Raw genomic sequence first — 17406 nt, forward strand, 5'->3', positions numbered from 1 at the left:
CTGCAAGAATCGCTCCGAACGCAAGTATTAAGAAAATGCCCTGCCCCGCTGCCTGCTTCCAGCCGAGATTGCGAGCCTTTCCACCTCTGACGCCTCCCTACCGTCGCTTCACATCCGCAACATGCCTTCAGCGTAACCCACAGGCCTCTGTACCGCTTTTATTCTCGGCTTTACCTCCAATGCAATGACTGTTGCTGAGTCTCGAGCTATCCGCCGCCATGCTTCCCGATTCGCGATTCGTGACTACCTCCTCTATCGCCGCAACTGCAGCTCCGACGGCCGAAAGCGGCCGTTCGTTATTGCTTGCCACTTCCTCACGCAAATATGCGCCAATTTAAGCGCTGACCCACAATGCGGCCACGCACAGTTTTCAAGACTTACGCCCGCAACGAGCTGCGCTGCTACTAGCGGCATGCACACCTTCTTCCTTAAATACATGCGCTCCTGCCTCGCCGGTCAAAGTCGCAGGACATCACCTCATCGTTCTGCTGGAGAGCCGCAGCCGCTTCCTTGCCCACCACACCCTTTCGACTGCTTCGGCACTCATTTCTAAAGCCCGTTTCCGTACACTGCAGCAGGGTATTGCTGTTCTATCGTTTGCGGTTGATCATATGACGAGATATGCCGAAACCGCCGCCCTTCCAGCGGCCACAGCAGAAGTCGCGATCTTCTTTTTGCAGGGCTTTGTCCTTCGTAACGGTACACCGCGTGAACTAAGTGACCGAGGCCGCCCCTACTTGTGCGGTGTTGTCAGAGCCCTGCTCACCCGGTGCAACATAATTCATCGAACCACCTCCGCCGATCATCGGCGAAGCAACGGCCTCACCGAGCGATTGAACCAGACCCGCGGTGGCATGATTTCCACGTTAATTGCTTCTAAGCACTCTAATTGCGATCCCCTCCTTCCTTGTGCCACGTTTGCGTAGAAAACCAATCGCAGCCTACTACCGGATTCTCCCCTTTTTTTCATCTATAAAGTCGAAATCCGTCTGCTATCATAGATAAAATATTTCCTTATTAACCAGACGTCTACGACTATAACCCGGTTAATGAAGCCGCGTAACACGCACAAGACTGCCGCCAAATCGCCCACTAACTGACGGCCGACACCCAGTGCTTCCAGAAATCCCGCCTAGGCATCGATCACGCCACACCGAACTTCTCTCCTGGCGCCCTTGTGTGGCTCTGGATCCCGTCAAGTACCTCTGGGGTGGTATTCTCCCGGTGTCGCCTTTTGCGACATGTCGCATTCGCTCTTCGCTGATTGGCTCGAGCCGCGGTGACGGTGGCGTGACGACACGAATCCGCCTTCCTGTTAGGTCATCGTGACGTCGCCCCAATTTACTACGCTTAGTCGAACAACGGAATGCGCTGAAGCGATTCGCGCGGGCGACGGGCTACGAAATTGATACTAGACACCATGGATGCCACTCTCCTTGCATGATTTTTGAGTTGCGAAGAAGAGTGGCATGTCCGCGGACATCGCGACCAGTAGGCCTTGGCCGTCGAACTCTGTCGGCGGCATTAGCGGCTGTCGAAGAGCACAGCACTGTGGCTACCGTCTGCTGAGCCGGACTCCCACTCGCCATGCGAACTTACTTTGCACCGTCGTAAACAGAGGACGAAGCAGATGTTACCCGCTGCGACGAGATGGCCTTGGCAGCGCTTGCGCTCGACTCTACATGATCCGTCAAGGCGTTTTAACGCACGCTTGTGCAACGAAACAGTGTCTGCACGAGCCAAAGAGGATTTAAAGCAATGTGACGACTTTTACAAACCTACAACTGAACATTAGAGAGTTTTAGTATTGCGGGCTTTGCGTAATCACGTGCATAGCGGGATAGCGAGTCCAGAGTACGCATTGCGGGCTTTGCATAATCACGTGCATAGCGGAATAGCGAGTCCAGATTGCACATGCGCAGAACGCTAATGGGAAAATAGCATTAGAGTACGAACGCAATCGGCAGTTGCGGCTTTTGCGCCCTTAGCGTGAAAACATGGCGGCGTCCTTCCAAGCGAGAGCCGCCCGCTTCAGCCAATTCAGTAGTCCTTGCGATTCCGGTCGGCATGTTTACCGGCAACTACTGGTGTTGTTGCTTTTCGCTATGACTCACCTTGCTTCGACGATAAAGTTTAAGCTGGAATTCAGCCTAGTTTTTGAGATACGCTCTCGATTCTGGAGCGCGCAAGCCTAATGGGACTTCCAGCTACACTGCTACCGTCTGCAACTGCCCGAAACGCAGCCGAAACCTAGCACAACCGTTCGGAACGAAACAAAAATTGATTTGGAGCCTTTTCGCGGTGTTTTATGGACTTCAATGAAGTAAAGCGAGTTTATATAAATTTGCGAATGTTTTTTGAACATTAGAAATCATTTGATGGCAAATATTCTTGCTGTCAAAGATACGAAAATACTGCTGCTAGTGAATCAGCAGTGGTAAATTGTCGCTTCCCGAAGTGAATGAAAGCACCGCCGACGAAAGTGCCGGCGGCGTTTTCCGTTTCTTCGAGCAACTGCACGCACTTTTTTAGGCCCCGCCCTAACGCGACATGTCACCAAGGCGACACCGGGAGAATACCACCCCTGTTCTCTTCGGGGGCGAATGTAAAGATGAAGAAGAACACGCTGACAAAGACGAAAATAAACATGCGCTTCAGCAGCATCGCTATCGCCGTGTGTTTTTCGGTGCTATATATATACAGGAAAGGGCTGAACACCGGGTGGATGATGTAGAAGATAAAGGCAACTGAATTTACACACGGTAGAAAAACAACTTTCTTTGTTCTTACGTTTCGAGCAGGGTCTGGCGTGTGACTGAGTGATATGATAAAGGCAAAGGCAGTTTTATAGATGCACGTAAGCGGTGAGGGAATATTCTGTTCGGCGGGTCGTAGCGGCAAGCGCCTCAGTATGAGTCGTCAGTGAAAGATATGTGTTAGTTGACTAAGCACAGTCGAATATGATTATATCATCGTGAAGGATCACTATAATCCCATTGCGAATAAAAAAATAAAAAAGAAGAATTAGAAATAAAAAATGGTCGTGTGCTGAAATGCACCAGATGAGGCGAACAACGAAAAAAATAAATAGATGAGGACACAGAAGAATACCATTTCCGATTAAACAACGCGTCGTGTGAAAGGCTATGGGGTATGGTACTAAGATTTCGTGCCGCTTTAGAGATAGGCGATACACTAAGAAAGCAAAAGCAGCTGAAGCAGTGGAAAAGAGGAGAAAAATGATCAGTGTAGGTGAGAGCCGTCATGATACTATAAAGTATTGCGGTTATACCGATAGACAAGTCAGTTTCCCATCATTTTCCGCAAGAAACAGTATTAAACTCGTGTATAAGGAATTATTCATGAACTTCGCGTTCATGGTGGGTCTTGAAGCCTGACTCCATTAAAGTTACTTGAATTTTTTCAAAAGGCTGCGTGGTGTTGTTCACACGTTTAGAGATAAAAAGTTTAGGCAATGTCTTGCAACGACCTTTTTGATTAATAAAATTATCCCTGAACGGCGTTTCTGGTTGGCCAATAGGTATGGAAATTTGAACATTGAACATTCAAGCCTGTAGGTTACGTTGCAAGCATCACATGAGTAGTTTGCCCAAATTTTCACGTTATATTTCGATGCAGTGCTGAAACCCGTTACTGATGCCGTCATCTGCTCGCAGACTTTGCAACGTGATTTATTACATGGATGACAGCCGATGAACATACTTGTGCTTGCTTTAGAAGGAGTGAGAATGTCGCTGTGGTTTTTGCCACGGCCCTAGACACCCCGGGGAGCTTGTAGAAAAATGTGCTTTAGTTTCTGGAAGGTGGTCGACATTTATTGAGAAGGCCCTGTAGCCGCAGATGATGAGACCATGGAGCGGCCTGTGGACGCTGCCGGCCAAGCTGGTTGGCGAGACTGTTCTGTTTGGTTGGTTAGACTCAAATAAAACGGCACATACGCACAACGGGGGAGTGGCCGAGTTCTATCCAGCGTGAGCAAGCTCGCGCGACAAGATTCCTCTTCAACATCAGCGCCGCTGCAGGTCCCCCCCCCCCCCCCCCCTTGGGATGCGCTCTAAACAAAAAGGAAACAATTATTCCGGGTTGGGTTGAAAGTCCGTGAAGGGCCGTACAAAGCCTGGATGTTCTGGCGGGAGGGTTTGGGTGCTGCGCAGTGGGCAAGGCTGAGAGGTGGACAATTTTGCTGCTGTGATTGCCGAGGCAGGAATGACGGGGAGAGAAGGCGGTGCAGGGGTCTTGTGCTCACTGCACTTGCTGGCAGAGCGAGCCATGCCAGTAGCAGCGCAGCCTCATCCGGTTGTACGGCTTGAAAACGTGTGACCGCGCTGTGGGTCATCGGGAAAATGTGTGTATATTTGCGTCCGCAAGTGGCGAGAAATAACGAGTAGCCAGTTGTGGCGTCTGGAACTGTTGTTGAAGCGATAGAGGAGAACACTAGCGAGTCACGAGTACCATGGCCGATAGTACGTGACTGAGAAGCAGGCGTTGGTGTAGACAGAAAACGGAGAAGAGAAGCACTCCAGGTGCCTGCACGTTGCGCTGAGGGCACGCCTCTCGTGCGAAGCGTCGGTGGTGGGGTGTCGGACGAGGGAAGGCTGGCGAACTCAGCTGGAAGTATGCAGTGTGACAGGGCATCAGCGTGTCGATCCTTGCGGCCGAAGCCAATGACCACGCGTGTGTTATATTCCTGCAGATTAAGACCCACATTTCTAGGAGGGCAGCAAGCGAAATTAAGAGGTCGTGGGATCGGATCCTGCCGTCGGCTTGTGGCTGTCTTGTATTGTGCTTATAATTATCATTAAGAATTAAAATTACAAATGTATTTCTTTATTATTAATTTGTTTATTTATTTCAAGTACCTACAGCACCCATGAGACATTAATGTAGGGGTCATATAAGTAGATACAATAACACATGAAAAGAAGATATTGGGAAGCTTATCAGCAAGGTAACACAACATACTAAAAGGCGACTAAATAAATTCACAAGTAGTATGAGTGATAATATAAAGTGCATCGGCACAGCGCTGGTAAACGCACGAATTTCCCATTGAATAAAAGACAAGACGTTTCCCACGCACGTCGTATTTATGCCATGTGTCTGTGATAACGACCTCGTCAATATCCTTCCCTTGTCTGCTAAATATTTTACCTAGGCTCCCTTTTCTCTAAGACTTGATGCTATAAGCAGCATAAGAGTGTTCTCGCACAGCTTCTGCCTTCACTGCCGAATCGCGTGCTACTTGACACTATCGGTTATGTAGGACATCGCGGTGGCCGCTGTGGGCAAGGGCGGCGCTGATGAACAATCCCAAGATTAGGGTACACGGAACAGCATCAATGCAACAGCGAGTAGCCACTACCTCCGAAGTACAGGTACAAAAAGAATTTGGTTATTCCTTTTTTTTTCACCTGAGACCACATAAGATGAGCTCTTTTTACACTGTAGGCAATGAAACAAATAAAATCGCCATCATATATAGCTAGAACCTTTAAGCGCCTGGCTCCTTGACCTGAATAGCACTCACTGCGGCCGTATCGCGTAGATAGCACTCTGTAACAAACGACGCTCCCGCTGGTGTTGACCACAAGCTGGAAAATGACGCACTCGAGTGTCCCCTCTATGTATGACTCCCTATGAACAAGTAACGGCAACCTCCCGCCTCTTCGGTAGAAATTCTTCCACGGCAGCATTTCTTTCTTTTTGTAGCATTGTAAGTAGCTCAGTTGTAGGTAAATGTACAAGATGAACATAATTGTGTCGGATGCGTAAAACCACAATTCCCCCGTAGAGCAGGTTAAATTTTCTTCAGGGAAAAAACTGGCTAATTACTACTATGACTACTGATCAAGACGCATCGTTTCCTCGACTTCAGTCTTCGAATTATCACCGACTTTCAAAAAACAGACTCCTAATGTTGCAAAATTTTCATCCTGTAAATTGGTAGTGCGCAGAGCATATGGCTGCGGTAGCTATTCCAAGCGCAATTTTTCATTGAATTAAACGCAGGGCTCTCGCCCCTTCACTTCTCTTATCCCGTGTGAGCTTTCGCACCGGCGAATGAACAGGTACTCGTTGGGAGGCGTTTGGTGTACCTATGCCTGTAATAAAACCAACACTGGGTTTGTAAAGGCCTCATCCTGCATATCGTAACTTCATCTGCACTGCTTTATGAGATCTTTTTTAGGGAAAGGAACGATGACTGAGGGCACGTAAAACTTCCATGGAGGAGTGGCTTCAGGACGCGGAAGCGTTTTCGTTTCTTTCTCTGAAGTATCAAAAATATGCGAGGCAAATCGGAGAAGTGGATTAGTCTTATGCGGATGGTGGTGATAATGTTTTTCAAGGCCTTGCTAGGATTTCTTATATGCGAGTTGAAACATCTAATGACCAAAAATCGTATGTCCGCATTTGTTTCACTTTAGGTGATTACGGCTTAACGTCCGAAAGCGACTCATGCTAAAGGGACGCCGTATGGGAGGGCTGCGGATAATTTCAACCACCCGGGGTTCTTTACCGTGCAGTCCCATCTTACGGCACACGCGCCTCTAACATTCCGCCTCCATAAAAATACGACCACCATGACCGGGACCTAACCCGTGCCTTTCGGTTCAGCCGAGCGCCATAACCCCTTTGATCCTCCGCGGCGGCGCATCTATGCGTTTTAGAGCGCAGCTCTTAGGCGCCCGTTTCTGCGTTTCACGGCGTCGCCGTCGCCGTTGTTCGTTGTAACCAGCAGTGGACACCCTTTCAGCTGCCAAAGTTATGGAGTGGGAGCTTGGAAAGAAGAAAGTAAAAGCGCAACCTCCTCCCCTCCTTAGCAACTAGCGTGCCAGTGGTGGGCGCAGCTGTGCATAGCAACCATGACGTCACACAGTAGGGGTAGAACGAGCGCGCGCGCGCTGTGGTGGGAGCTACACCACCGCTCCTTCGCCAGACGTCTCGTTTCGGTCGAGTGAGTGAGACGCACGGCTCCGAAGCGGCCCAATCATTCCGCGTCAAGCGGTTCGGAAAGCGGGAGTGGGTTGACCACAAGGCTTTCGCCAAGGACACTTTAGAATTTACAAAGTGTCTTCGATATTTTTTTGAGGAAAGGAAATGCACAGTATCTGTCTCCCACGGCTGCGAAACCAATAGAGTGGGGGCTTGGAAAGCAGAGGGTAAAATTTGTAAATTGCTTTTTAAGTGATCCTAAAACTGCGATACTAAATATTGCTCGAGGCCGAGTCCATATCCCTGCTTTTGGCATACTGGACTCGCCCGATGCACCCCCGCCCCGCCAAGTGGAGCTGATATGGGTGCCCGCGCACTCCGGGAATCCCGGAAACGAGGCCGCCAACCTTTTAGCCCGTGGTTCTTTAAACCGGGCTCAGGTGGCCTCGGATCGGGGATTCACGAAGGAGCGCATGCACTCATTCAGCGAGCTGACGCAGGCCTACAGAGCCTCACGCCAGCTCTACCCACCGCCCCACTCCTCCCTAGATAACAAGCAAGCAACACTCAGGCGCAGACTACAGATACACTCTCTCCCCTCACCCCTTACCCTAGCCCACTATCATCCCTCTTTCCCCACTCCGGCATGCGCCTTATGCCCAGAACCCTTCGCCTCTTCCCTCCACATACTTTCCCTCTGCCCGGCGGACCCTCCCCCGCGGGACTTAGAGAACCTCAGGACATGGGAGGACTGGGAGACCCTGCTGCGCTCGGAGGACCCGGCCGTGCAGACCATCGCCACCGGCCGGGCTGCCAGTGTTATGGACCTTAGGATCATAGACACTTAAGTGCAGTGGGGTCGTGCGGGGACCCTGGGGCGTGTCCCGAATTCCTGTTGCAATAAAGTTTCTCTCTCTCTCTCTTTTTGATGAAAGGAAATGATCAGTATCTGTCTCACACATCTCGGTGGACACCTGAAACAGAGTGAAGGCGCATAACTGCCCTCTTGGAACAGTGGACAGTGGCGGTAGTGACAGATGTACGCTGCATGCTTTGCCATTCATAACGTTGTGCTAGAAACGCTGGGTGGGTGGGTGGGGATTTTAATGTATTCCATGACTACAGCGCAGCGAACTGGACTGTGTTATGTCCCTGCCTGTGTCCTTCGTCTTGTCCCGTTCGTTGCGCTGTAGTCATGGAATATCGGAACCAACTCGCCCAGCAACTTACCTAGACTTTAATGTAGCTATAAAGACAATCGGGAACTTTTTACCACTTATGCGGGTGAACAGCCCGTTCCTCTCGCTCGTGACGGCTCCCTCAGTTGTTACAACCTCGCGAAATACTTGAGCACTCCTCGTCTTTGATAACCATGCATTGGTGCAGCAAGTCAAGCATATATACATCTATTTCTCCGTCCACAAAGCTTCCTTCATGACAATAAAGAAATGTTAGTTTAGTGTTTCTTGAAGAAGGAAAATGTGTGAAAAATAACAAGTTGTCTGTAATTTCACATGCATGCCTTGCTCGAATTATTTGCCTGAATCTATCGAAAAACTGAAACAGCTGATCAGCTGCGCTCAAATTTCGCATTAGGAAGTAACGTAATCCCCGGCAATTTTTTTTTTGGCTGGATACTCTCGCAGTGGTATTTCGAATGCGTACTAAAGGCACTGCAATGTGAAGACTCGCCAGTTTATTGCGTCTTATATTATTCTCGCATCCTTTCTGCAACGCTTCGAGGCTACCTCAGCTGCATAGTACTGTCTAATCATTTCATGCCAGCTGGAACCTAGCTGCAAATACGCTGGGTGATAGTAGCGGAAAAATACTTTTGGGGAATGAAATTACCTTCTGCAGCTTTCACGGCCTCTTTATTGGGTACTATACTTCATGTAGGGGATGAGATCAGAGGTTTTAAAAAATATACTTGTCGGCATAAACGTAGCCGGCTTGGAGCAAATACTGTAATAATGATAAGCATAGGTTTTCAAGTAGAGAGGTGCCGGGCTGCAAGAACAAACTTATGTCGACGCCGTAAAGGGTGGCAATCTTAGCACCATCCATTATGTAGAGTTGTTTTCCAAGAAGGCGTGTATTGAGGGAAATATTTGCGGACTCTGAATTCGGAAACTCAATTACCTGAATTAAAAAAGCTTATATGATAACTCAATATTATATTCATATTGCATAAAATATGGCAGCCTAATCAATGCTCAACACGGAAAGGTATTCTGCGCTGCGGGTTTTTACGTGCTTGCGGGAAAATATAGGACGTGAACCTGAGTCCCCGTCCTATTATTTCTTTCTTCACATATGTTACTGGCTCTAAACAAAAGTGATAAGGTGCATTAGTAAACTGTAGATAATGTTTTCCCCACCCACTGCCGCACCTCAATTCAAAATATACTTTTTCGCAGTTGTGCTCAAAACATTGTCTTCGAAAGAAAAATTCTCTGGCTAGCTCAGCCTCGCGGAGAATCATGGCTCTCAAAATTTGGCTAACTTTGGAGCAGTGAATATCTAGACTCGCAACCATGCCGCCATTTTTTCTCTGCTTTAGGTTCGTCACCGCTAGCGCACGGCGTTAGCAATTTCCTCTCAAGTTGTTTGGAGAACATTATAATCTCTACAAGAATTGTAACGCTCAGGCGAAGACATTCTGTAAAGAGCTTGGGCACTCGCTTGTGCCCCTATGATGAAATGGATCGTTAACAGAATTTCAGAACCCCTTCCTCGAAAGTTCGGAGGCATCTCATGACGCCTATACGCTTAGAATAAGGAAAGGCGTGAAGTATTGAACGAAAAAATAACTGAAGACGATGAGGCATGGCCAAGAACAATTGTCCTTTAAGCATCAAGGACGCTTCTTTGGCAGCCTAAAACGCTACCATGTTGAAGACGGGCGCAGGAGAGCGCAAAGGCGCTAGTCGATCGACAGCCGATCACGCCGGAAAGTTCTACCGCTGTTTTCAACATTTGGAGGCATTCAAAATAGTGTGGCGTCATTTTCTGCATTAATACGGCTGCTGTTTCGTCGAGAGCAATAGAATATTAATTTTTGAAACTTTAGCCTAAACCACTTCCCCCAAAAAATACACGTGACGCATTTAAAAACAAAAGCAAGCACTTTTTTTGAGGTATCCATTTTACTGAAGAAAACGCTTGTAATTATTAAGTCACACTTTGTTTTCTACCAGATGACCACTGGTTGCCAGACAGCGATTCTTTGTGCATGTGTGTTGCAAGTAACCTGGGGTTTTTAGTGCGCTAGTAAAAATACCCACTATCTCATATTTCATCGATGTTTGTCCGTTCGATATGCCTCTGGAAGGTGGCGATCTCCTCACCAGTCGTGACAAACATGCCTGCAGGCTTTACGGCCGAATATGCAAAACACTTGAGGGCAAAAAACTCTATGGCCGAGAGTGAGCTTCGAACGAGTGGCGGCGCGTACGCAGCAGCTTCGCTGGCCGCTGCATTGGACCACTACCTCATCGCTGCAGCCGAAGAGCCGGAGTGTTTAATAGGCAATGATGATGATGATGATGATGTCCACAGGCTTAAGGCACACACCCACTCTCGTGCTGTGCTATGGACGCCGTCGTCTCCATCAACTTCCATCGATGAACAATATCTAGAACACATCACTATCGAATTGCCGTATTAAACTATGCCTCGAACCGAAACTGAAGCCGAATTGAAAACCGAACTGCCAGCGTATCTAATTAGCATTTGGACTGACCACGCTACATCATGATTTTTTTTCAGCTTCAATTCAAGAAGTGAATTTCTAGTATTCCAAGGTTTTCTAATAGTGCCCAAGACCCAAAATTTTCACGGCCATTGAACTCGCAAAGCGCGCAACATTCAAGCCATTCCACCAGTTCTTCCAAATGGAAAATCCAATTGAGCATGCATTGATTGGCTGCCTGTAATGTGTTTAGATTTGAGGCAGCATTTACTAGCTATTTTTTTTTTCAATATTCCTAGCTCGCGAGCTAGAAAAAAAATGTTTTCATCCGCTTGCGCGCATAGCGTCATTTCATGGGTATGTTTATTTCACTTCATGTGACCATGAGAGCGTCACCTTAAAATGAATAAACGAAGAAAAACATCTATGATGTTTTCATTATGCTCTTAGCGACCTACAAGAAACGAGGGTTTAGCCTCATACTAAAGTGTCACGCTTCTTCCTCTTCTAAGATGGGATCCTTTGTTTGCAACGTCACATCAGCTGCTAAAAAAAAACAGTTTTTCATCACATTTCTGCTGTCATAACTGACCAAAAGTGCGGCCTATTCCACCTTCGGTGGCGCTTTAGAAAAAGCAAATACTGTTTGATTTCTGGAGTCGTTAACATCACAAAGGTAAAAAGAATACATAAAAAATAGCCAATCATTCATTAAAGAGAGAGGCGAAAAAATCCACCATCATTTTTGCATACTAATCAGTCTTTGCTACGCTATGATCCTAAGCTAAGCCACCTAGACTGAAGTTTTTGAGTAATTTACTTGACAGACACTGAAAAATAGATTCAGTAAGCTGCGCAACTTACATTCACAACCATCGTTGCATAAACCTGCATGCACCCTAATCGAGTGCATTTTTCTAATTACAGCCAGCAATTCGTTTCATTTCTCATCATAAGCGAAAGGGAATGTGTTTTACCGCGGCATAGCAAAAGATAAATCAATATTGTGATACAGGACGGAGCGACCTTTAAGGACACCTGCAATAACGACGGCGATTCCTCCGAAGACGAAGATGAGCGACAACGATGAATACATGTATGCATGTACAGATGAAGACGAAGGCCGCACGATGATGATAAATATGTACAGGTGAAGACGAAGGTCGCGCACTGCGCTTTCAATATCTTCTTTTTCAGACAGACATAATCTCTGGTAGAAAGGGGGTAGCAGTCTATAAGACGCAGTCGATTCACCCTGTTACCTGGTTTACAATCCCAGTATATTCAAAACTCTCACTCGCCGCTCACGATTCCAAACAGCCTACACGATCTATTTTCTACAAAGAATGGGGTGCTGAGACAGCCACTGATGGGCACGTGCACGGTCACGAGAATGAGGTTGTACCTCGTCTCTTACTGTATTGCCCAAATGCGGAGAGTTTTAAGAACCGGCTGAACACAGGCATGCCCACGCTTGATAAAAGTCCTTTCAGACATTATAAAGTGTTAGGTCCATGGCCGACCCATGCGCTGCAGAAAAAGACAATCACATCACTAAACTCTTTCTTGGAGGACAGTGGTATCCTCCGGAGCTACTAGATAATACTTCAGTAATTCCTGGAATTCTTCACGGCGGCACGCATCCAGTGTCCGGGGAATAATTTATAGCTATTTCTATCCTGTATCTCATGTGTGTAATATCGTTATCGTTGCTGCTCAATGCTGCTCATCTGTGTCGTCCTGGCACTCATTTTTATGTGTTTTCTTTATGTATCTAATGTATGTGATACAGTTATTGTTGCAGCCTAGTGTTTCCTTTCATTTCTTAGATTTGTGGAGTTAGACCATTTACTCTTCTATAACACACATAATTGCTTATAGTATATTCTTATTTTATGTGGTTAGTAATATTAGTACCCATATTTTATTTGTTTGTTTTATGTTAGCATTTCTGGCGTGACCATTGTAATATTTGCTTTGTAGAGTGTGGCTTTGTAGCTGTACTTTGTTGAGCGTTATCTCAACAGATCAAGTGCTGTTCTCCCATTATGTGCGAAGACACAGCCGACGTCAAAATAGGGTACAAACATCCCCTTTTTTTGTCCGTGTCAACAACAAAATTAAAAAGGACCTCTGGCGTGGTTTATTCTGCCCCTGAAGCATTTGTATCGATTTGATTGGTTTTTGTGATCCTGCAATTCTACGCTTTTATGTTCTTCCAATAAACGATAATAATAAGAGTAAAAAATTAAGTATAGCAATAATATAAAGCCGTGCTTTTACCACTGGAGGTACTTTCAAATGCAGCAAATTCTACGCAGAGATAAACTGTTATTACGCAATCCTACGAACTACTGATACCGATTCAATACTTTTTGCACATCTCTGTAACGAATCAGATGTGTACTGCATTATGAAGTTGGTCTTCAAAGTGGCATTTATTGTGGTACCTCAATAAATCTTCATTCATTTATACTGCCAGAGAGCCCTGTTTATGTACTAATGCCCATGGCGTTGAATATTCTACCCCTGAAGCATTTGTTGTTGATTTTCTTTGTCTATCTCATCCTCCAATTCCACGATTTTATGTTCTTCCAATAGACGATGATAATAAGAATAAAAAAATTCAATATAGCAATCATATAAAGTCTTGCCTTCATCACTGGAGGTCCCTTCAAGTGCAGCAAATGGTACGGAGAGATAAAGCACAGGCCCATACACTTGGTGGTACAATATTCGACATTGTTTCCTCATGTGACTTGCTGCAAGTAGTAAATAATTTCACGAGAATACAAGGAGCCACAGGATAAATTATTGTACTCGTTTTTTTTTTCAGCGGTGCTATCCAAAATATTGTTTCGAAGTCTAAGAAGTGGGATGTGGCGCAGGACGGAGCGCAAGCGCTGGGCCTGCAGCCACTAAAACTCCTATTTCATCTATCATCATGCCATTATGTTCCTTGTATTGCCTCCTTTTATCATTTGGTTTCAGGTACAGGATAAAATTGTCATCCAGGTCCCCGGAGCATCGCCGCCTTCAGCCTTATGATCACCTTGGTCGTCGACTAAGGGGACCTGGACTAAGCCGCCCGTCTCAAACCCAACCAGAACCGGCAAGCCGTTTTTTCCCCCGCCCCACGCCACATTGTGCTCTTAGAGGAGCACAATGTCCTCACAAATGCTCAACGTGGTTTCAGGCATGAGTTTTTTATAAGTACTCAATCAGTTTTGACTGTGCACCACGTCGCACAGTCGATAAATAAAGGCAAGCAAACAGACGCGCTATTCATGGATTTTCGCAGAGCGTTCCATCTGGTGCCACGTATCAAATTAGCGCATAAATTAAGATATTGTACAAGAAATGACCTGATACTTATATGGATCGCAGCCTACCTTTGCACAGAAGTCAGTTGGTCATCTTAAACAACACTTCTTCTACCCGTGCCCAACTTCAGTCGCGAGTCCCCCAAGGATCCGTTTTCGGACCGCTTTTATTGTTATTATTTATTAACGGCATTACGGCAAGACTTTCCGTCCGTTTGAAGCTTTACGAAGACGACTGTTTTTCTATGAGGAGGTCTCTTCAGTTGACGATCAGGAGCGGCTAAATAATGAACACGTAAAGGTTATTACTTGGTGCGAACAATGTCAAATATTAATTAAATTCGAAAAAAAAACGTTTTCGCTAAAATTACACACAAGAATTGACCTCTTTAATTTGTGTATTGGCACTAACAACATAATATTATTAGAAGTAACAGAGTAGAAATATCTGGGCCTATGGATAACAATCCATATTTCGTGGACAAAACACTTACATACTGATGTAGCACATTCTCTCCGTAAACTGTTTTCTTTGAAGCATCCACTGAAATCATCCGCGCCTAGTGTTCGCCATTTGGAGTACAATTCGTTTATTCGCCCGTTGTTGGAATATGCCGTAATTATCTGATACCCTTTCATCTTAACCAAAATCAACAAACTGGAAAGAATACGGCAGAAGGTATTTAGGTTTATAATTCATACGGCCGTACATCTCTCAGCGAGCTTTTTAAACGCATTGGATTACCCTCAGTAACTGTGTGCAATTGTGTCTCACGATTAAAATTACTTTTTCAGGTCGTGAATAGTCATTACTGAAGGTATCAATTCCAAATTTTTTAAAGCTCAGGACCCGAGGACACGAGGTGAAGGCACGTTCCAACAATAATCCCTTTGAACACGCGGAGTAGCTGTTATAAGTACCGGTCTTTTGCCGCGGCCGCGGTGGTTGAATTTCTTTGGAGGAGAAATTCTAGAGGCCCGTGTACTGAGCAATGTCAGTGCACGTTAAAGAACCCCAGGTGGTCGAAATTTCCGGAGCCCTCCACTACGGCGTCTCTCATAGCCTTAGTCGCTTTGGGACGTTAAACCCCGTAAACTAACAAACCAACCATCACACTCTCTATAAACAAATAAATAAATAAGCAGTAGGTTCATTTCCCTTGTGTTAGAATGGCTACTTGGGCTAGTTCGTATAGATTCATTGCTACGAGGCAGCGCGCAGACACGACGGACAAGAAAAGACAAACAGCAAGGCGCTCATTTTCCTGGTCAGAGAGACAATTTCAAAATTTTGCCGTTCATGTGGTATATCTGACGACAAGAGCACAGCCTCCTAAAGCCATTTTCGTTTTCTATTTTTTTTGCCTACTCGTCACTTTCAAACTCTTTTTCGGTCTCACCGTGTTTTGCCCTAGTTTGTTAAAAGACACTCTTTCACTTATTATTTTCCTTGAAGTAGCAGGTATCTCCGCTTTTAACAGCTCGCTACAAAAAACAGCAACCACATCGAATTCGTGACGGTCGCCTATTAACTACGCGGAGGAAGTGAAGAAAGAAGTGCCCCGAAGCGGAGGTCCCTGTAAGTGGGCTCACTTTTCTTGCACTCCAACCAAACCCAGCATCATTTCGGGCCACAATTCGAGCTCGCGATTCCTTCCAGAATCACATGTATAGTGTGACACCTACGAGGCGGGAAAAACGCGGGAAAGAATCAAAGCGGTTTGGAAAGATTTGCACTTTCGACGTCAGCACCAGTGACTCAGTAATACTGCACTTCGCTATTAGCTGTGTTCGCCTATGCGGCTCTGTTTTCGCTGAACGGTTTCGAATATCACCAAATTTGTCAGCTCTGGGCAAACGATGGTGGTTAATTTGATGCTTTGCCCTACACAGTAGTGTACAGTAACGATCGCTGCGCCTGCGACATAATCTTGTGCTTCCAGGGGTAAGTAAAAGCAGCAGGCAAATTTACTAGCCATCAAATAAGAAAATTACCTGTTTGTGATTCTATATTGCGATGATAAACTAGCATTTGTTGTCCTGTACAAAATAGTAAAAGAAGTTATAGCCGGATAGCAACCATCGCCACACCATCTGACAGCACTGGGATACCAAACTGTGCTCCTCTTTGTCTATCATTCGTAGTTACATCCTTCTGGAGCGGGAATCATTAGTTTTGTGTCATGATTGAATCTTCGCTTCATAGCAACACACTATTCTTTGTGGCTATTTGTCCCGATGGTAATTCGCATTCTTCATTTTCCACGTATGCTTAGTTGTGAACACCGTGTCGCTGCTTGCTTATGTAACCCTGATGAACTCGTAAACATAACGGTCACTTACATTTGAAGGAACAACTATAATTCTCAGTGCCACCAAAAAGCTTTCATTATCTCTGTAGCGCTGGCTAAGAATCTAAGAAAATCAGCGCCATACACACTACCCAGCATTAGATATCACATGGACGTGTGGGACGGTAGGGTGACAGCCTCATGATTCCGGGAAGCAGGGAAAACAAAGAGTGACAGCCTCAAGTATAATCAGCAGCTTTATTGCAGACCTCCTCTTCAGGATGCACTCCATCTGAAGTTTTATTGGTGCTCAAAAAGGACTCAGTGAGCCCAAAAAACATTGTCGTAAAGTAACCAGAGATACAAAGAGTATCAGTAATGTAAACAGCGCTGAACATGTACAGATGTGAACAGTGCTTGCGACCTCCAGTATGATAGTTATAATGCAAAAGTATGAGCAAGCGTAGTATGTTTAATTTTCGTATTGTTGCGTGCATACAGCATGGTGATTTTTTACCGCTTCGCCAACCCATTTTGTTTATTCTAATTCTTCTTTACTCAATGCTCATTTTTCCCTGCACCAATTGGCCGACATCAAGTAGAGTTGAGGTGCCGCTAAAAAAGAAGCGCACCAAGGGAAACAAGGTAACCAATACTCATGCATCACGTTTCGGAAAGACTCCGACGTTTTCTTCTCTCAGTGAAGGGGTGAATCCGCTGCGGTGAAACCTGCCATAAGACTATTTGAGTTAGCCTGCCAATAGCCCCACAACAAAGCGCTGGTGGCGCTACATGAGTTTTAGGACATCTATTCCTCTGGTCAATTTGACAAGAGTAAAACACTTGATGGTCGAGAAAAAAGAAACAAAAATAAAATAGCGCCCACATACTGCACTCTATACATCCTTCATTGCGAAATATTCTATTAATGGCGGTCCCTCATTTTGTGAAGAGCCACAAAAAGCATAGAATTCGGATATGGCATGCGCTTTTAGTTTGGCTGCGCACTGCGGCTTCAAGCGCGACAACTTCTACACATAAGGCGACCAGACTTCGCGTACGCGTGTCTCCAGACTGCTTAAATCACTGCAATGCTTTTCGAAAGTACTTACTGTCGAAATATTGTGTCCTGCGAACGCGATGT

The sequence above is a fragment of the Amblyomma mixtum genome, chromosome 8 (assembly GCF_055824585.1).
Source record: "Amblyomma mixtum isolate Tamu chromosome 8, ASM5582458v1, whole genome shotgun sequence".
In the NCBI taxonomy this organism is placed as follows: domain Eukaryota; kingdom Metazoa; phylum Arthropoda; class Arachnida; order Ixodida; family Ixodidae; genus Amblyomma; species Amblyomma mixtum.